Below are 22,360 nucleotides of genomic sequence, written 5' to 3'. Positions count from 1 at the left end.
TGAAGTTGCCAATCTCTTAAAAACAGAGCCAAGGCAGCAGGACTGTAAGGTGGGCAGATAAACTCATCACCCGACCCTCTTAGCCTTTTCCTCGATATTCACTATATACTAAAGCCACTTTTTGGAATCAGGATTGAATTAGACTTCTATCGTGATTCAATAACTATGATCCAAATGGGGGAAAAATATATAAAACCAAACTTCCATGGAAGAAGAAAAAAAGCCCCTGATGTTTTCCTCTGGTCTGAACTATCACTGTGAAAGACAAGTCCAAACTCACCAAAGCGTACAATGTATGATGTGTTTGCACATCCAGTCTTCCTTGACCTGTCATAAAGAAATATTCGGCAGAACAGCTGCTGTAGAAATTACAAAACAGAACTGGAACACTCCATGTTTGTGAGACGAGGACTCTATTTAGATCAAGGTCTCAGATAAAGGATTGCATTTGAAGCAGCTTTTTATACACACATACACACACACATTTTGCATGCATGTACATATAGATCTAGCAACCCCCCCAAAATGCACCTAATTTTGGACTTCCTTTGTGAGTCACTTCCTAAGAATAGAGGAGGGATGTTACTGGGTTCTCTGTAAGGGCGCAGGCTGCCTGAAATGTACCTTTTTTGTAACCAAGATCATAAAAACTATCAGTGATTTGTGATCTGCAGAAACCTAACTGGTTCTTTTCTCCTACTACTATGAGTTTGAATTGATTTGGCAATCTGCAAATTCAACAAATAAATAATTACGCTAAGCCTTATTTCATCAAAGAAATGTTTCCCTTAGACTTGTCTTTAAAATATATCATAGAACTATTTCAGGCAAGGGGAAGCCCAAGAACTATTTGTAAAATGGACATTTTTTTGTCCTTCTAAGGTGACCCCCCCATCACAAATAGGTTTTCCCCCACAGTTCATACAAGAAAATCTTAGTAACAGTAACAGAGTTGGAAGGGACCTTGGAGGCCATCTAGTCCAACCCCCTGCTCACGCAGGAGACCCATACTAGGGATTCAAACCGCCAAACTGCCGACCTTTCAGATCGACAAGGTCAGTGTCTTAGCCACAGAGCAACCTAGTCAGCTTTATCCCTTCTTCTTCCTCAGATAAGTCATCCTTAAATTTTTATTGCTAGCACGTAAAGGTTTTGCTGAACTCACCTTATTTTCATTCTACTTATACAAGTTGATTTAAATGAGTTTTGTTAAACAGTTATTCCAGGACAATTTATGCTTTCTTCACTTTGTAAGCAGAGAAAGAACAAAATGAACTTAAAATCACTGGGCTCCTTATTGAATAAGCTTGATAATATAAATTGTTTGCCACTCAGACAGCATCAAAAGAAGATGCCCAGTTTTTTAAATCAAGTTTACCCCGAACACCAAGACTCCAATTATCCTGACCCTTTTTCATTCCAGTTTTTCTTTAACAGAAGAAACAAGATCTGTGCTGAAATCTGACTTCCAATTTTCCAGTCTCTCTCTTTCCCTCCTTCCTTCCTTCCTTCCTTCCTTCCTTCCTTCCTTCCTTCCTTCCTTCCTTCCTTCCTCCTCCTTCCTTCCTTCCCTCCCTCCCTCCCTCCCTCCCTCCCTCCCCCCTTCCTTCCTTCCTTCCTTCCTTCCTTCCTTCCTTCCTCCCTCCCTCCCTCCCTCCCTCCCTCCCTCCTTCCCCTTCCTTCCTTCCATCCTTCCTTCCTTCCTTCCTTCCTTCCTTCCTTCCTCCTCCTTCCTTCCTTCCTCCTCCTCCCTCCTCCCTCCTCCTCCCCTTCCTTCCTTCCTTCCTTCCTTCCTTCCTTCCTCCTCCCTCCTCCCTCCTCCCTCCTCCCTCCTTCCTTCCTTCCTTCCTTCCTTCCTTCCTTCCTTCCTTCCTTCCTTCCTTCCTTCCTTCCTTCCTTCCTTCCTTCCTTCCAGACTTTATTGTGAAGATGTTTCTCAGCTAATTTTATAGTCGTGAAATAGCCAACAATAGCGTATGTGTCCTTGTTTCTTTCAGTATCAGCACTCTCCATGGCTCCCCAGCTGCCCTCGCTTCCTGATCTGAAAAAGTCCATTGGAAGAGTTACCTCATGATGTCATCCTTTGGGTTTTAATTAAGAATCAGAAAACCAAAGAGGTTGCAGATCATCAAAGAAACAATTCTACGGGCTGCTCATTCACAACCCTAGGCAACCTTGTAATGAAGATGCTCCACATCCCATCAGTGAATAGTTCTGTTCTCCTTTGATTTTTCTTAATAATGTTTTATCTCATTTTTTTCTAACAAATTTAATGAGCATGGCTGAAAAAAATGAAGAAGGAATAACAATTCACATGCCTCTTCCGTTAAACCCTACTGCACAGTCCTCATGTTTTGAAACAATACTATAAGCTGATTTAATTGCAGACCTAAAAATAACTTGCCAGCTGTTGCTATTGCAAGCAATTGTTTTCTGCCCATTCCCTGGTGAATTAGCCTGTGATGAGAAAGCACATGTACTTGGCACTGGCAGGGGTACCAAAGCAAAAAGCAGAAGGACAAAAACATTTGTTACACTTCTCATTTGTATCCTTACTGTATGTTTCCTGAGAAAACATTTCAAATATGAGGCTGAACTGTTTAACACCTGCATCATTCATCTTCCTGGCGTTTACATTTTGAAGGTCTAAAGGTAAATTAATTCTTTTTTAAAAAAAATTATTGCATTTCAAAGAAGGTATAAAGATAAGGAAAAATTTTAAAAAAGGAAGTAGGGAAAGGGGGAAAAGGGAAAATTGGGAATACAGTCAATAAATGAAAGAAATACAAAAGAAAATAACATTTGACCTTCTTTGGTACAAACAAAAAATACAATAACTTTTTGAACTAATTTAAAACATAATGTACAATTCTTTCAAAACCAATAAACATATTTAGTCATCAAATCCCAAAGTTAGTATTTCATTTCTTCTGTTCCATGCAAATGGTTTCCAGGTAGAGATGAAGCTAGACAAAGTCTTTTTCTCTAAAGAAGCAATCAGCTTTGCCACCTCCTCTAATTCCATTAATTTGTCCATCCCCACAGAGAAATTAATCCTTATTGTTCACTTTCCTCTTAATGTTATTCGCTGTTACTGATAACATTTCCCACAGCCCTGTCTGAGCTGAATGAAAACAAATCCTCTCTTGTACAATGGACAGCTTGCAACTAGCCATGAGTTCCTTGGGTTGTTATAGTGGTCCTTAGCTCTTTAACTCCAGATTCTAAGAAAGTATGGAGATTGAGATTGAGATATGGCTGCCTGGGAAGGATGCTTTTTTAATGCCAGAACGTAGTTTGTTTGTTGTACCTTGATGAACGTATCTTTTCTTTTATGTACACTGAGAGCATATGCACCAAGACAAATTCCTTGTGTGTCACACTTGGCCAATAAAAATTCTATTCTATAAAAAAAAATTAAAAAAAATTCTATTCTATTCTAGTTTTCTTTAGGAGGCAACCTAGCACCCATCTACCTACCTCCTACATGACAATATTGAGAAAGCATAGATGGGGCACATCTTGGGTGAAAGGAAAGAAGGACATGTATCCCTCTTTCATGTATATACCCACAGCTTCACTGGCCATAAAAAGCAGATTTATGCAGGCCACCCTGCAGCATTGATCCAATTCAGTTGCCCTTATTGAATCTGCAACCAGAGGAACTGGGTAGGCCATCAAAGCATGAACCTCAAGAAGTCCCTGGATATTCCCAATCTACCTGGCCATTCAAAGAAAGGCAGCGGATCCGTGCCTTTAGAGCTGATTACTGCAGTTTCCTATTTGAGGAGTGGTATCCTAGGGAGTTGACCCTGATAAACAGTGTAATAAATCTCATATTATGGCTATCCTTTCTAGGCACAGCATATGTGATAATTTCAGTAAATCAGCTTTCTTCCACATTTGCTGCATGTCAACTTTTCCATGAGACTGCTGGCTCACCGGCTGGACTCTCAGGCCTACTTCCACCCCAAGGCTTGCCATCCTGTTGAAAGATTCTTATTTATCTCTTGGTTCACCATGGCTGAAATAGCCTAATCTCTCTCAAGGATGTTTTCAGAAGGGAAAAATGAGCTTCCTTTGGAGGGAAGAGAATCAGAGGAGCATTTAAATGCGGAAAGCATTTTCCCACTTACAGAGCTCTGAGAGATGTAGCAGCAGAGTCAGCCTTTCTGCAGAATTCATTGATGGGAGAGTCGTCATCCTTGCTATGCTAAGGGGAGAAAGGAGAATAAGCAAGTGAAAAGCTGGATGCTGCTGGCTCACACTTTGTATCACCCCCCTCCAATTAATCATGATCTGAGAGATGGCTGTTTCTGTATGACCAGTTTAACTTTAGTTTAGATGGCTTTGAGGTATCAGTAGTTGCATAAATATCACCTAGTTAGGATAATCAGATTATCATAGATAACTAAAGTGCCCTTGTGGTTTTTTTCTCCCCTTAATCACTAGAAATTTCAGATTAGAAGAAAAAGCAACACCAATTTATTTCTGATTTTATGAACAAAATCCATAAAGAGGAGACTTTTGTAACAAATCTAGGGCAACTCCAAGAAGTCCAGGTATAGAATGGGTTCAAGAAGAGTGAGCCGAATTGTTATTCCAAAGGAAGAGCAGGAGCCTGAGAATTAAATATCTCCTGTTGAAAAACAGATATAGGTAGTCCTCAATTTACAATAATTTCTTTAATGACTGTTTGAAGTTACGGCACTGAAAATAGTGACTTACAACCATTGCAGCATCCCCAGGGTCACATGAACAAAATTCAGATGCTTGGCAATTGATTCATATTTATAAAGGTCGGCAGTGTCCCGGGGTCATGTAATCAATTACCTTTTGGGACCTTCTGACAAGAAAATCAATGGGAAAGCCAGATTCACTTAACCACCATGTTACTAGCTTAACAAATGCAGAGGTTCATTTAACAACTGTGGCAAGAAAGGTCATAAAATGGGGCAAAATTCATTTAACAACAGTCTCACTTAGCAACAGAAATTGTGCTCATAAGTTGAGGACTACCTATATTGCCATCAGAGCTCTGCCTATTTTGAAATATAATGTGCAATGCACATAGAATACAAGTGGAGCCTTGATCATACCACTGTAATCATCATTTTGACATTTTTTAAAAAACAAACTTGTTGGGCATCGCTAGAGGTCTGTTATATATAATAATGATTTAGAATTCTTAATGAACCAGCGCTGCTCATTTTGGGAAAGGGATCCAGCTTGTGACATACACCTTCCTGCCGAGTGAGGCTAATGAAAGATTGCAGATACAAATGCCTGAATCTTTTCTTAAAGCAGATCGTGCCTATTCAAAGGAAAAAGCAGGCCAAAGAGAGAAAACAAAGAAGTGTCAGATTCATGTCTAAAAGATGATGTCATTTTAATGTTCCATGAAGCTGTTACAATGAAATGTGCACTTTGCACATTAAAATTGTACCTTGGGAGTATGAATGGGAAAGATGATAGAGTTCTGAAATTTGTTACATTTTATCTAATGTTAGTCAGGAGACAAGGTCTGAATTTCCAGGAAAAAGACAGAAGCAAGTATCACAATTCTGTTTAATCTAATTAAGAGGGCAAATTTGTAGCAAGTCAATTATAGAAGGAGTAGCTGAGTTGTAAAATTGGAATGACTTTGACTATTCTGTTACTTTTCCTTATGCAAATTAATTACTTTAGGTCAAACAGTATTGAAGAAAAGCAGGTTGAATCTTCTGTCTAATTTACTGTACAGTAAGATTTTAGAGTGAAGGAAAGAAGATTTGCACGTACTCAAAAGAACTGCAGTATGAATTAATTACCGTATATACTCGCGTATAAGCCGAGTTTTTCAGCACGTTTTTTGTGCTGAAAAACGTCCCCTCGGCTTATACTCGGGTCTATACGGCTTATACTCGAGTTTTTTGTTTTTTTTAAGCCCCTCGGCTTATACTCGAGTATATACGGCTTATACTCGAGTTTTTTTTTTTTTCTTTTTTTCACATTTTACCGGACGGCGCGGGGAAGCCCTGCCGGTGCAGTGAGAGGGCGGGCCCTCCGCGCCGCCAGCCTTCTCAGCTGAGGGAGGGAGGGTTTCCCCAACCGGTAGGTGCCTCATTTCCCACCCTCGGCTTATACTCGAGTCCCCAGTTTACCCCAGTTTTTGGGGTAAAATTGGGGACCTCGGCTTATACTCGGATCGGCTTATATTCGAGTATATACGGTAACTGCTCTCAAGGAGGCTTACAGGTTGATATACAAACAAAGCATTCAAAAGATGCAATAATGAAACTAATAGAATTTTCTTGAGATGTTTGTCATTTCAGGCGTGGGCAAAGCTTCTTCCTTGACTTGGCCTTAGGGCAAACAATCTTTAAACAATTCCTGGGGTGAATAGGAAATAGTTATTGATACTAACATGCCACCACTGCCATGGTGGTACAGTGTTTAGAATGCAGTATTGCAGGTTGACTCTGCCCACTGTCGGGAGTTCAATCCTGATCGGCTCAAGGTTGACTCAGCCTTCCATTCTTCTGAGGTCGGGAAAATGGGGACCCAGATTGTTGAGGGAAATATGCTGACTCTGGAAACTGCTTACATAGAGCTATAAAGCACTATGAAGAAATATATAAATATAAGTGCTATTGCTATTGCTATAGGGTATCTTTCCCCAACCTGGTACCCATCATATGTATTTGGACTAAAATTTTCAGAATTTCCAATTTATCAATGATATTACAACATGATATTTAAAACAGACTGAGAAAATTGTGTAACAGCATTTACAGGTCATCATCCTCAGTTCTGCTTTGTTTAGTGTCAGGATTCAGATAATGAGGATGGGAGGCATATCAAGGCATACCAAGAACCTGATCTAGGACTTTTGGGCTTAGTAATTTTTGCAAAGCCAGCAATAGACACTACCGTGGCCTGAATCCAGCAGACTTTGACTTAGATGAAGGTCCTCCTCTACATTGTCCTCAAGAATGCCATCATCTGAAAGTGGAAAGTCAGAAAACAGGGGTTTAGGTTCTAAGTTGAAGAACAGTTACAGGAACTGGGCATGGCTAGTCTAGTGAAGAGAAGGACCAGGGAGACATGATAGGAGTGTTCCAATATTTGAGGGGCTGCTACAGAGAGGAAGGGGTCAACCTATTTTCCAAAGCTCCTGAAGGCCAGACAAGGTATAATTGATGGAAGCTGATCAAGGAGAGATTCAACCTGGAAATAAGAAGAATTTTTCTGACAGTGAGAACAATCAACCAATCAACCAACAGCTTGTCTTTGGAAGTTGTGGGAGCTTCATCACTGGAAACTTTCAAGAATAGACTGGACTGCCATTTGTCAAAAATGGTGTAGAGCAAGGGTGTCAAACTCAAGGCCTGGGGGCCAGATCCAGCCCATGGGGTGCTTAGATCCGGCCTGCAGGGCTGCCTTGGAAAGAACGAAGGATCAGCCTGTGGTGCCTCTGCCAGAGAAAACAGGCTCCCAATCTCCGTTTTTGGCTGGGACGGCTCCTGCAACCCTCTGCCAGTGAAAACTGAGCTCCATTTTCACTGGCAGAGGGTTGCAGGAGGCTGTCCCAGCTGAAAATGGAGCTCGGGAGCCCATTTTTACTGGCAGAGCACTTGTGCCGCCACAAGCACCTCTGATAAGAGTGAAGTCAAGCTGGTCATGCCCATCCTGGCCACCCCCACCCCGGTCCCCCAAGGTCAGACACAACCCTGATGTGGCCCTCAATGAAATTGAGTTTGACACTCCTGGAGTAGAGTCTCCTGCTTGGGTAGGGGATTGGACTAAATGACCTACAAGGTCCCTTCCAACTCTGTTAATCTGTTAATTATAAATGAAGGTAGCAGTCAGGAAAGATTTTATAATCCCAAAATAGCTTAACAATTACTAATAAAATTAGAAGTTTATATAGTAAACATAGTTATTTCATATTTGTGTCCCTTTTAAGCCTCTCCATTCCATTTCTCTCCATTCCCAAGGCATTGTCTCTTTACTATCTTATTCTAACTTTATTTTCTATAGTTAGACTTCAGTTTTTAACCTTGAAACTTGATAATGCTCAATACGTGTCAACATCTTTCTCTGCCAGAATACTAAGTTCTTCAGCTCAGCTCTCTTGCAATCAATCTTTTTTGACTATTTCTGGTTATCACTTTCTTGATTCTTTTATTGCTTTATAACTTAAAATTAAAATTTTAAAATTTTATTATTTTTACCCCTTCCTCTTTTCCCAGAATCAGTTGCTTTGCTTTTTACATGGTTTTACATTTCTGGATCTGAGGACAGTTGCTCTCAAGAGGACAGCAGTTGCTCATCTCCTGTTGATGTCATGCCATTCCTCTCTCTCAGATTAATTTACTCTTACCAGCCTCTGTAGGGGCCTTCTCTGGTGAATGGGGCAGCCATTTTGGTTGGTCCATTCTTCTTGTCCACTCAGCTACTTTCTGTCTTTTTCCTTTGACTAGCAGCCATCACCATGCTTAATGGACTCCAGATAACAAAGTCTATGGAAAAGATCACACCGCTCCCCTCCCCCCATCTTCTGTTTCAAATCAGCTTTGCATAGAACATCTTAGGCTGAATTGCTGACAGCTTCTCTAGTCCCACCTTGACTTCACACAACAATCTCATCTCATCTCATCTCATCTCATCTCATCTCATCTCATCTCATCTCATCTCATCTCATCTCATCTCATCTCAGTCTTCTTTATCTTTGGGATATCTTCTAAGACTTGTTATATATAGGCTGTATGATTTCTGGCCATCCTCTTTTTCCTTTTCTTTTTTCACCCCAGCCATCACCATCAACCCATCCTGACAAAGAGCAGCCCTTTCTTTAATTAAACCTCTCTCCTCTACTGGCAGTTCTCAAATGTCCCTATTCATTACTTTTCACACTATCTCCTCTTCCTAAAAGGCACCTGTCTGTGTGACATACAGTATATGCACCTCTGGCATCAGGCAATTGTAGGCACTAATCACCTTGGTAACGTGCAGACAGACGTTGCCTTTTCATGCTGAAAAACATCTGAATCAGATGCAGCAACTCAGGACCTTCAGCTTAGAGAAACCAGGTTTGATCAAGACGATTGTACTTGGGGCAGATTCAGAGATTTGGGGGATTTAAGGAATATGTGGGGCATGGTGAAGACATTGCCACAAAATATATCTATGACTCAGTATGACAAAATCCTTATCAATAGGAGATCCCTGGCATTTGATTTTGCCTGTTTCCTGGACAAGGTTATTTTTGTGTTCTGAACGGCGAGTCAATTTACAAGAAAATTTACAACTAGGTTATAGTCACCATTCCTGAGGCCAAACAGTTGGGGCACTTTCACATCACTACCATTCTCATTTCACAGTGCCTCTCTGTGATAGGCAGAACATGCCATCAGTCAGTCAATGCTTTCTCCAACTGACCAATCGGAACAATGAAGGCCTTTCAAGCACCTCCAGCAACTGTGCATTCCGAAGCAACAAAGTTACTCCATGAGCAAGGAAAACAAATCGCAAGTACCCCCTTTTCACCTAAAGGTGATTATTTGTAGGCTTAAAACACACACCAAAAAATTAGTATGATTGCTTTGCTTGCCTGTATTCCTTTATCTATGTGGAGTCCTCTGGCAGCTGACAATCCCAGGCACATTCCCCATGCCATTTGGACGGATTTATGTGGAAAAAAACACAGGAAGTCCTCAAATTACAAACTCATTTAGTGACCATACAAAGTTGCAATGGCACTGAAAAAAGTGACTTACAACCAGTCCTCACACTTACAACCGATGCAGCATCCCCATGGCCATGGGATCAGAATTCAGGCACTTGGCATCCAGCATGTATTTAGGATGGCTGCAGCATCCCAGGGCCACACTATTGTCATTGGTGACCTTCCCAGGCAGCTTCTGACAATTAAAGTCAATGGGGGAAGGCAGAGTTCCTTAATGACTACATGATTCATTTAATTGCAATGATCCATTTAACCACCATGGCAAAAAGGTCATAAAATTGGGAGTGACTCACTTAACAACTGCCTTGCTTAGCAACAGAAATTTGGGTCTCGATTGTGGTCATACGTTGGGGACTACTTGTACAACTGAAGCAAGCTCTATAAAAGAGGTGAAAAGCATGCTTGCCACTTTTCAAATCCTGCTAAGTGAAGAACAAATAAACTTGTAACTTTATTAATGGTTGTTTTGAGGTTTATTGTCCTATTTACAGTGAAAACTTTGATTTCAGCAAAGCTGAAAAGAAAATGCAGTTTGTGTTGCCCCAACTGCAAGTTCTCTTCAGCACCATAATTATGATGCTGCAGAAAAAGAACATCTTGAGTGGTAAATTATTTAAAGTCAGTCTGCTGCCATTAGCAGAATTTGAATCCAAGTATCAAATATTGTTTCACGGAAGGATTATTTTTCAACTATTGTTACAAAATGGGCTTCAAAAGTTAAATCAGGAAGTAGCATAATTGCCTAAATAGACAACCTGTGTCTCTGTAACTTCTATAATAACAAGTAAAAAGTACAGAAAATAAAATGTTCCCTATGGTTGCACCAGCCTGCCACTGCACTTAATGAGTAGAGACATGTGAACTCTGCCAGGGGGAAAAAAAGGTCTATCTAATATAACTAAATATGCACATAACTTCTGACTGGTCTAGTTTAAAAACTGCCAGTTTTCCTCTTTTGTTCGAACTCTAGAAAATTCCAAAAGCTAATCAGTATTATTTAGAATTCCGAAAGCCACTCACTTGTTTAAAAAGTACATTGCAATCTGAATCTTTCTCCGCTACTTTTTTCCCCCTCATCTGCTTTCACTGGCAATTCTGTTCAGAGGATTATAACTGGCAGCTGCCACTATAATTATTATTAATGAGCTTGACGGAACAAAAACTAATGATCACCACGAAATATAGGGTGCAAGTAGTAATATGAATAGAATAGAATAGAATAGAATAGAATAGAATAGAATAGAATAGAATAGAATTTTTATTGGCCAAGTGTGATTGGACACACAAGGAATTTGTCTTGGTGCATATGCTCTCAGTGTACATAGAAGAAAAGATACGTTCATCAAGGTACAACATTTACAACACAATTGATGATCGATATATCAATATAAATCATAAGGATTGCCAGCAACAAGTTATAGTCATACAGTCATAAGTGGAAAGAGATTGTGATATAGTGATAAAACTTGTAGAATTACAGGATGGTTTAAAAAAACGAGGGAGAAACCATGAAACAGGAAAAGCAAAAGAGGAGCAAAGTGAAAAACAATATGAATTCTGGTAGAATCTTGAATAAGAAGCCAGTAGCGTCTAGGGCAAGTTGCCAGTTTGCCAGCTATAAATAGTAATTAAAATCCTGCATTGAATAGCTGGAAAGATTGTCCATCATTTCTAAGTTCCTTCCTGTGCCCCTCCCACTATGCCCTATTTATTCCCCTTCTGTTCAATTGTGTCCAGTGTTTAGAGACTGCCTAGATAAATCGCAGAAGTTTTCTTGGCAAAAATTTTCACAGTTTCTTTTTGTCAGTGCTTGCTTCCTGTAGCTGAGAGAAGGTGAGTGGCCCAAGGTCACCCAACTTGCCTAAGGTGGGACTAGAATATATGGTATTCTGGTTTGTAGCCTGTTGCCTTAACCTCTACACCATCCTGGGTCTCTAAAAGATAGTTATCAACTTTTATTGGTTGCCTGCAATAAAAAGGTCATAACCTCAGGATATCTCCAAAGCAGGGGTGAAATCCAGCAGTTTCTGACAGGTTCTGGAGAACCGGTAGCAGAAATTTTGAGTAGTTCGGAAAACTGACAAATACCACCTCTGGCTGGCCCCAGAGTGGGGTGGGAATGGAGATTTTGCAATATCCTTCCCCTGGAGTGGGGAGGAAATGGGGATTTTGTAGTAACCTTCCCCTGGAGTGAGGTAGGAATGGAGATTTTGCAGTAACCTTCCCCTGCCACACCCACCAAGCCACACCACGCCCACCAAGCCACGCCCACAGAACAGGTAAGTAAAAAAATTTGGATTTCACCACTGCTCCAAAGGTCTATTTGGAATAGCAACATCAATTTGGGTATTAATTATGGAAACACCTTGAAAAATAGAAGAAGAATAACAGTCCCAAAAACTACTTGAAAACAAAATGCAACACAGAAAAACATTTAAAAGGAAGTAAGGGAAACTCTGGGATCCAGTCTCTTTTCCTACCTCATAAATATACCCTCAGTATGTATTCTGACCGGCAGAGGATGTGCAGAAAGTATCTCTTTTTTTTCTTACCTGAGAGTGCAAGCCAGAGGCAGAATCTCTCTGCGTGGCAATATCATTCATGGATACATCCCAAGGTACCCCAGGAGGGTGCACTGAGTTGATATTGGGATGACAAGCAGTGAAGACTAACATTAAGATGAGATGAAGTACGGTAGCCTCTTGAAAACTGTTAATCAGCTGTGGATGTCGCTTCAGAAATGAAACAAAAGGCTAGCTAGGCAATCTTGTGGAGGAAAGAGTCACAGTAACCATGGTGGCTTCAACACAGGAGCCTTATCGAAATGCCAGTCTTCCATTTGGCTTGGGAAGAATTACCAGGAGAAGAAGAGGGCAGAATTTTGCCTTGAGATCAGTGATATTATCCTCAAGAGCACAGTTTCCCTAGGAGTCCATTGAAAAGAATATAGGATCAGTTTTTCATCAAGGTGTGCTTTCCAGCATGGTGAGAAATAATACAGATAATATTCCCAGTACTTACCATGTTTCTTAGTAAGCTTCATAGGGAGAAATTCAAAAGTTTCCATTTATCTTTGGGACTAGGCCATGCTGATGAAACAAAGGAAATCCTTGCCAAAACATTGTGCAATTTTAAGGGACATTAGAGATATTGTCATGCCAGAGTTTCTCAACTTCTGCAATTTTAAGCTTTGTGGACTTCAACTCCGAAAACTTTTTTTTTTAATTTACATTTATATCCTGTCCTTCTCCGAAGACTCAGGGCGGCTTACAGTGTGTAAGGCAATAGTCTCATTCTATTTGTATATTTACAAAGTCAACTTATTGCCCCCCCAACAATCTGGGTCCTCATTTTACCTACCTTATAAAGGATGGAAGGCTGAGTCAACCTTGTGCCTGGTGGGACTAGAACCTGAATGCACTTGCCAGCCAGAATGCATTCCACTCCTCTTCTCTCCCCACTCCAACAAAAGCCAAGGTCCAGTCCATCAATAGGAAAGGGGTAGCTTCTCTCCTCCCATCCCACTTAGTGGAAGCGTGATTTCCAGGCAGATCCCCTCTTTCACAGTCAGGCCAGAAGATGAGAGCTGGCTGGGCAATTCTGGGAGTTGAAGTCCACCCAGTTTAAAGTTGCTGAAGTTGAGAAACACTGTTGTCATTTAGTGTTAAGCAACCTGAGTGTCTCCGTGTAAACCTACCAATCTTTCCTTTCCTTCACACATTGCAAATGAAATTGTAAACATGGACTTCCTTGTCAGGACCAAGCCCAAAGATGACAAAGTGAGAACCAATAAAGTCCTATCCTTTATTTGCTTATACCTACCAGTAATAGACAGAATCTTGCCAGACTAAATCTATAACCTTCTACCTAATAAATATATCCAGAGATTTGGAGTTGCCAATTGTTAGACCATTCAGATACATAGTCAAGGTCATTTTGAAGGGTAGCAAAGTTGTCTGTGGTGTTGAATAGTTTAACATCATCAGCAAAGAGGACCCAGCTTCTTATAATTTGATCACAAAGGCCGTTGATATAAAGCAGAAAGAGTGTTGGATCTAGTGTTGAACACTGCCTTGGGGAACACCGCTGTTGACAGGTGCAGGATTTGATAGGGTGCTGCCTATTTTGACAACTTCTTGCCTGTTTGACAGGAATGCAGCTATCCAATTATGTAGGAGTCCAGAAATGCCATAGGATTTAAGTTTCAGAAGTAGTTTGTCGTGCACAACTGAATCAAAGGCTTTACAGAAGTCAGTGGAATCCCTCCTCCTTCTCCAGATGTATGTTCCATTACATTCCCCCACTTTTAGATTAATAAATTTCTATGACATTTATGAATCTTCTTTTAGATCTATAAATGTCATGGAAATGTATGAATACAAAGAAAAGACTTTTGAATATACCTGGGTAAGAGTAAAGACCTTGGGCAGGAGTGCTGGAAAACATATGTGATTTGCTTTACAATCATCCCAAAGCAGTGAAGACAAATGGAAAGGTGAAAATTAAAGGCTTCCCCTCTGCCCCAGTGACTCCCAATGGTATTACAATAATGGTGGCATAGTCCTTTGTGGGGTTAAGTAAGGGGGTGGGTAGTTTGATTGATTGAAGCATGAACATGAGAAAAATGAGACACTGGAATCTTCTATTTGCCTAGTTGAGTGACAGAGAGTGGTTCTATTCAAATCTTATTTTGCCCAAGTTTTCTATTTCCATAAGTTGATTTTCCTTATTTTATGGGCAGGTGACTTTGAATAAGTGTTGACTCCAAAAACAGGCTCTTCAGTTGCTTTTAATCAGGGACAAAGACACTGCCTGGAGCTGGATTGGAGAAGAGGAAGAGATTTAGAATAGACATTCCCTATGTTTTCCCAGGGAATCTCTGTTAAGATGAGAATAGTATAGGTTTAGTCTGACAAGATTTTGTCTAGATGATGTAAGCAAATGAACTACTGAACTTTGACTGGATTGTTCTGTCATTCTTGGGCCTGACACTGTTTTAAATGAACTGAAATCTCCAAAATGATGACACACTATTTTACAATATGCATACTTTTCTGGCTGGTCTGTATTCCGTAAATCAGAGCCACAGTCACAAGGAGAACATCTTTTGCTTGAATTACAGCCTCTAGATCACAGTAAAAATTGTGTGGCTTGGCTTCTCTGATAGAATGGAATTATAACACACTCCAGGTCAGAAAAATCCTCAGAAGATTTGTGACTGCAGCAGCCAATATAGTAATATAATCATGGCTTCCTTCAAACTGTTTGCTTTCTAGGCAATGTTAATTAGGAGAACGCAAAATATCCCACACTTTATAGTGATGTCCAGCTACTGGTATTTAGGCAGCAAGTAGTAAAGCCCAACCACTCATCTGCCAGGAGTCTTTGGCAGTGATCTAAATAGAAGCGACTCACCATTTCACCAGCTACCTGGCAAGAATTACATATTATTGCCTTTCCGATCCTTTGTTCCTCGTCAATTTCATCAGAATTGGAACATGTTATATGGCAGCCAAACAAGATTGATATGAAGAAATAATCATCTTCATGAACATTCCAACAACATGTTTTATTGCAGTTTCTACGTAGCAATCATTCTTTCCATGGCGGTTAGACAATGGCAAGCCCTGGTCTTAAATTGCTCTGTGTGCTAGAGAGCATCTCCAGTGATATAAAATGGTTTACAGAATCTTTTAAACTCCTCTTTGATACTGAAGTCACCATCATTGTAGCCTTAATTTATCCAAAACATTCATGTCAAAGTCAAAAGCAGCCTCTATCCTGGTGCTCCAGTTTATATAACTGTTTATATTATTTATTCCAGTTTGAGAGCTAGTTTGGTTTAGTGGTAAAGGCACCAGGCTAGAAATCAGGAGATTCTGAGTTCTAATCCCACTTGGAAGCCAACTGGGTGACTTTGGATTAGTCACTCTCTCTCAGCCCAACCCACCTCACAGGATTATTGTGGGGAAAAACAGGAGGAGGAAGATGGGTTGGATATGTTTGTCACCTTGAGTTATTAGTAAAAATAATACAAGTAGGATACAAACATTTCAGTGCTGGCTAAAGGGTTTTTTTTGTCTGTGTTTCCAGGTATACTTTGCAAACATATATGCCTTCAACTTTCAGAAAATGCAAAAAAGGAAATTTTCCTTTCCCCCCCTGCATTTGAGGTGCTGATTTTAAAAAACAACAGCAACAATATAATTTTGCTAGAGGTGCTTTATTTCAAAACTAATCAAAATCAGTGTTCAAAATATAGGTTTCCAATACAGCATAAACAGAGGTCAATTAAGTGGAGGTTTATTAAACATTAACTTTAAGGCTGACAAGCAGCCTTCTGATGGGATTAAGTAACACATCGTATCTGGTAGGACTGATCTTGTAACATCTGCACCATATGGGTTTTAATTGTTTACTTTGATTATATCTCTGATTATAATTGCTGATAACTTCCACTTATAACAATGGTGTGTTGGTAAATGTTTAACCACAGTTTATTCTGGCTCCATTGTTGTTTCCATGCTGCTAGATGCCAATTAGCCAATCAGAACCCTAGACTAGTGGCTCTGCTCCATTCTCAAAATTCCAAAAAACTTAACCATGATTAAGTTTTTTCTATGGCCAACAAGTATGAGTCAGCTCCAACACCCACTGCCTTGTAAAACTACTTATACAATATTGAAATCTGTCCCTGAAATTATCCGTCTTTCCTGGTGAACTTTGGAGTACAGTTTATTACTTTCAGGTCACTATGTGATGTGCTATACCTTTAGGTAAAATCTCTGTCTCCCTACTCCTCCAACTTCTTTGAATTCATTTTCTTGCCTTATATATAAAAATAGCATTCTTTGACAATGACAAGTATGTGAATTTGGGAATGAAGTCATGCTGTGTGCTGACAGAATATTTTGCCATGGCTCTGTTGACAGTAACTAACCATATCCAGGTATCCAGGCTTCAGTGAATTGACCAGTAATGCTGGTTGTCAACTTCATTCACCCAGTTCCAGCTGTCACACTGCATTTTCTTCATTGTGACATTTTTTTTAATTTGTCAAATCACTCCTGCTTTTGTTGTGTATATAGGCTGTGTTGTTATTAGCACTAAATAAGCAAAGGAAAAAAATATTAAAATCTCTTACTAATAACAGAGAGGCCTGAAGAAAGGAAGCATGTGGAGGTTCTGCAGAAATAAGAGGAATTGATTTCAAAAAGGACAGATCATTTTCCTCCTCTGAATTAAAATTAATTTGCCTGCTAATTAATTGGTGGGTATTTGAGTCTAAATCTTTGGGGTTTGCGAATCTGAAATTTGAAGACAAACCTCTGTATTTTGAAAATACACTTTTTTAAAAAAAAGTATGCTTAAAGTGTCTATTTGCCTATTGATGCTATTTCCATCTGTCATATGACTACATATCTACCAGTAGACTGCAGAAATTGGTTTCCCACTGGATGGAAACAAAGTGCTGGCAAAACCTTAAAGCAATTTTTTAAAAAGATCTCTTTATTCTATCAAATGCAGGAGGTGGGCATGCGGTCACTGAAATCTGAATTTGGTAGGCATGTGCTTTTCTATACTATCTTTTTAACATAATTTTGATACTGCAATTGACTTTGCTAAATAAGTCTTCATTGGGTACAGTGTATCCCTTAAAATGTATACGTTTCTTTTATTATTAAATTTGTATATGTCATCCATCTTTCAATGACAAATTACTGGTCAGAACATGTAGTAGAAGTGCAATTCTGGGTTTTCTTGAATGAAGAGGAAAAGTTCAACAATTTCAGGAAGAATTCTGCTGCTATGGATTTGGGAACACTGCCTTGTGATGGATCCAGATCTACTTGGCTTGAGATATATTGACCAAGATTAGCAAGGGAGAATTACAATTTGTCTTGAAGGGATCCCTCAGAGTTCTATGTTGTCCACTGTTCTTTGAACATTTACATAAAGCTACAAGGGGAAGTCATTCTTAACTACTGAGGTTAGATTTGTGTTTTCTGCCGGTGAGAATCAGTAAGGCTATGCAGCATTCTGGATTTGAAGGAAAACAAAACACTATGAAGTGCTCAAGGGGAACAGATGTAGCAATCTGGTTGCAGCTTCTTAAAACAAACATGTCTTTTCTGGGCATCAGCTTTAGCTCTGTTTTGCAATAGATGGCAGAGAGTCTGTGGATATACTGGTAATGAGAATCCTGAAATAGCAAACAGAGGTTCAGTGAAGGCTCTGTGATCAAATAGGATTGATGGGATTTTTAAAAGAAGAATTTCCAAAATTCTTAAATATTGTGCTAAATGGGATGGAAATAACATGTGATGAATGTGGGAGAAATTGAAACTGGCAGGTTAATTCATACAGGCAGAAAGCACTGCACACTGAGCACTTAAAAGACAGCTCTGACTCCCTGTGCATGCAGCCATGTCTGTGGTGTTCAATGAAGCTGGCATCTCTTTTTCTCAAAAGGCTCCTTATCTTTCCTAGTAACATGGGAAGCAAAGGTACATCTTAGCTCTATCCATTCTGGGGGTTCAATACATAGAAGAGCTGCAAGAAGAATTTACAAACATTTGTAGATTTCTTCACCAGCAGGTCAGAAAGGAGAAAAAAAAATGCAACTGGTGGATTTATCTGTCCTTTTGTGAGATTGAAGCTATAGCTACCCTGTTCCAGATAGTTTGCCATTTACCTAAAGGGAAAGCTTCCACTGATGAACGTTCTTGGCCCAAGCACTGGTCCTGGATGGCTAAGAAGATCTTCCAGCCAGAAGGGCTTTGACCTTAACCCAAGATGCTCCAGCAATGCCTGTTCCTAGAAAACAGTGATCTGGCCATTGTTGGCTATGTTTTCATTATTCAATCTGGATAATGAAAACATAGCCATATAGATAAACTGATATGAAAATTCATTGGGAAAATATGGTGACCAAACTGTTATCTAATATCCAATTTAGAGGCCACCGGCATTGATTCAAACACATTATATTCGAATTAAGGCTTTTTTGCCTTTACATTTTTTTGACTGTTTGTAAAGTATATTGCTTTGAGCCTCCTATCTCCCCACCCTAATTAACAAAAGCAAATTTACAAATATTTTTAGCTTTAAAAAATGGGGAAAATAACTTGTTTCTTTAGCATGCAGCAATGACAATTTTAGATTAGGGAAGTGTGTGAGCTGGTTAAAGTTTCTCAGTGGAGAGAGAAAATATTTATACCTCCTCAAAAGGACAAGCATTCAAAATATTTGATTCTGGAATGATTCAACTTTATTATGGGATTGCAGAATTAATTTGACCTTGGCTGTTCCAAAATTAAACAACTTCTGGGAACACTTAAAGCTGTGTTATCAAACAAACTCTTACCTGATGTTGAGATTTTATTCAAAGGTGGTGAGCTACATTTAGCTTGTGGAGCATCAGATACGCAGACTCCTGTCAAGGCTATAAATCCACTAGGAACTTTCTGCAGATCAAATTACAATGGAACATCAATTTTCATTTACAAATGATGTAAATTCCTGCAGTTCAGCAAATACCTATGAATAGCAGATACTCCCTTTCCCTGCAACTCATTGTACTGAGGCTCTAATGTAATACAACTCAGCTCTTATTAAAACCTATTGTGATAGCAAGGAATTAAAGTAAAATATTTTATATTTCAGATGTTCACTTTTATGCCGTTTCTTAACTTTAAAAAAAAATGGCAGCAAGAAACCACTAGGAAGAACCTGTAATGATTTGCCAGTTTCTGAAATTTTAGAATAATTGAGCACAAGGTACAAGATACAATATTTCTTATTTGTCAACATCTGAGAATTTACAGTTTGATAAATGGTGCTCTATTTATGTTTCTTGACAGAAATGTTTAGTGTTGAAGGACTGCATTATGATGCTAAAAATAAATATTTAATTGTGCCTGTGCTTAATGTGGCTTGGTTCCTGAAATAGATGTGTGACATGGGCTGGATTAAACAAAATGAAAAGAAAAAAAATATAATCACCGAAAAAAGATGATGCCTTTCTGCTTTGCGTTATAACACTGACTTGTATTGATTTATTACCATCAGAAAATTTGAATACATTTTAAGTACAATTCCTGCACTGAGCAAGAAATTGGACTTCATGGCCTGGTACTTTCCCGTTCTGTGATTCACACAAAATGCAACTTGAAAAAGATCGGTGTACTGGTGTGGCAAATGTCCCAACATTTTTTTCAGCTCCAGCCTAGTGATACTAACACACCTAGTATCACAGCTGTGTCAAAGTGCTTCCCTCTTGTCCTTGAGCTAGAAGGAAAGGCTATCAAGTACGATAAATGCTGTCCTTACATCTCATAGCAAGGTAGTTTCAGGATAGCAATGGGTTGGTCTCCTGCTATTCTTTCTCTTCAGCCTCATCAATCACTGTCTGAATTCTACACATTGGGACAGGATTGGGTGTTCAAGCTGTCAGCTTTATTATTTCGGTATTGTCATCTATTTCATGGGAATATCAACCACTTCCTCTCCTGCAAAATAGGCAAGATTAAAAAAACAAAAACCTACATGCTCCTAGGCTTTATGTGTCCTTGCTCAAGAAAAACAGATCACTTGAGCATTTTCTTGTGCTGCAGGTTTCAATAATAATAATAATAATAATAATAATAATAATAATAATAATAATAATAATAATAATAATAATAATAATAATAATAATAATTTAATTTTTATACCGCCCTTCTCCCGAAGGACTCAGGGTGGTTCACAGCCAGATAAAACCAACAATAAAGAGATACAATACAAATAAAAACATTGATAAAAACTTATTAAATTTGGCCCCGAAATTAAAATACATAAAACCATAAAACCCCATTTAAAATTACAAATCTGCATCACTCACAGAAACTGTCACCACCACCACCCCAAACACAGAGCCAAATCTAAAAAGCAAGGTGTATGATCTTATTGATTGGGTTTATGTCAAGAGGCAAGGGGCTAATATACAGAATCTGGAAATCAAATAAGCTAAAACTCTAGCCTTTATTTAGTAGGAACTTTCATAAAGCAGGTTCTCTGAAAGCTATTTGAACCACTTATCCCAAAATATCTTTTTCCAGATAAGAATGTCCTTGAAATAACCACCAGCTTAATATGAATGAACTTATTTGCAATCTCAGACTGATAAAACACAAGTACAGAATTCAAAATACAGAAAGATCAATAAAAAGACATTTAAAATTTAAAATGCAGGACAAAAACAATACAAATACCTGAAACAATCAATAGCAAGAAGAGTGCATCACACATAGTTATTGCAGAAATCTGGCAACCTCTGTAGTTGTTGTATGTCTTGCAGAAGGAAGATTGTGATTGCTGGATCAGAATGAAACTAAACTTTCCAGCAGCTTATTTTGACTAATGTGATACTCCTTTGTCTTTCCCAACCTGAGAGTCAGCCCTGGAGATCTTCCAGGCTTAAGAAAATTAGAAGTACTTCTGTAAGAGACAGCTAATCTGGAAAAGCCGGATGAGGAGAACAATGAACATAGAAAGACCACAAGGAAACAGCCAGCAGTGAGTAAACCCAAATGCTTTTAAAATCAAAAGTGTGCCAACCCCAAAGTCTTCCGGTTCCCCAAAGACCTTATTAATGAGGTCTTCGCATTTGCTAACTAATATAAAACAATGCACCTTCAATAATACAAGAAGGTGGTTACATTTTCAAATCAGATCATTCAGAGTTCCAGCAATAGCTGCCCTATCCAAAACTAGAAATGTAAAATCTCCCGACTTAGGAGGCCTCAAAACTTACAGCTTCTTGGTTTTGCTAGGGTTGAGCCTATCAAGAGTTCCTCACCATCAAGACCCCCCCATAGCCTCCAGATTCTGAATCAGAACTTTGATGGCATTCCTTGGCAACAACATGACATCTAACATTTGTGCTTATGACAACCTTATCTATTGTTGCATGTAGATAATAAACTGAAGCAAAGATAAAATTAAGCTCTGAGGCATTCTATCAATACTGATTGGAACTGATTCTGCAGGATGGAGAAGTAATCATTGAGAGAGTGTGCTTCCTGTTCCCACTTCCTGAGCTAGTCAAGAAGGGTCCTATGATCAACATATTCAAAGTAGGCAAGAGAACAAGGAAGGGTAGGATGGATGTTTCATCCGCATCCTAGTTCTACTGTGGGACAACCTAAACACAATCCATGCCATCTCAAGCGAAAGTCTAAGCTACAGGAAGAATCTCTAAGTCTATGTGCTCTCCCACTCACTCAGACACATATGTAACAGTGTATTAATGGTTTATTAATATTCCCCAGCAATTCCCTTCATCCAGAACTGTCCCAACTAAGTCCAGCCAAAAGCAGACCAATGCTAGTCCATAGAGCAGTGGCCAGTGAGTTCACAAGGCACTTGAAAGTTTTCCAAAGCAGATAAATCCACTATACAAGAGAGTGCAGAGTTCATAAGACATGATCCAAAGTCAAGGCATAGGGTCAGTCCAAGGCAAGGCTGGAATCACAGTGACCAGGAAACACACAGCCAGGAAATGCACACGTTGTTCCCAGCATCAACTCCATCTGTCTCCTGTGCTAAATAGCCAGCTTCTGTTCCAGCCCATCAAGAGGGATAGGACTG

The 22,360-nt window shown here is 39.3% G+C and overlaps 1 protein-coding gene across 1 annotated transcript in view; it reads left to right on the top strand.

Annotated features, from left to right (window-relative positions):
• SPATS1 (spermatogenesis associated serine rich 1) overlaps positions 1 to 4,207 on the top strand; it is a 52,800-nt gene extending 48,593 nt beyond the window's left edge. Inside the window, exon 8 of the mRNA XM_058184143.1 lies at positions 1,998 to 4,207. The gene's annotated coding sequence lies outside the window, so the exon portion shown is untranslated. The remainder of the gene's footprint in view (positions 1 to 1,997) is intronic.
• Positions 4,208 to 22,360: the final 18,153 nt, after the last annotated feature.

Source organism: Ahaetulla prasina, chromosome 1 (assembly GCF_028640845.1).
Source record: "Ahaetulla prasina isolate Xishuangbanna chromosome 1, ASM2864084v1, whole genome shotgun sequence".
In the NCBI taxonomy this organism is placed as follows: Eukaryota; Metazoa; Chordata; class Lepidosauria; order Squamata; family Colubridae; genus Ahaetulla; species Ahaetulla prasina.
Note: the sequence above shows the minus strand (reverse complement) of the source record. Positions and strands in the feature narration are given on the sequence as shown.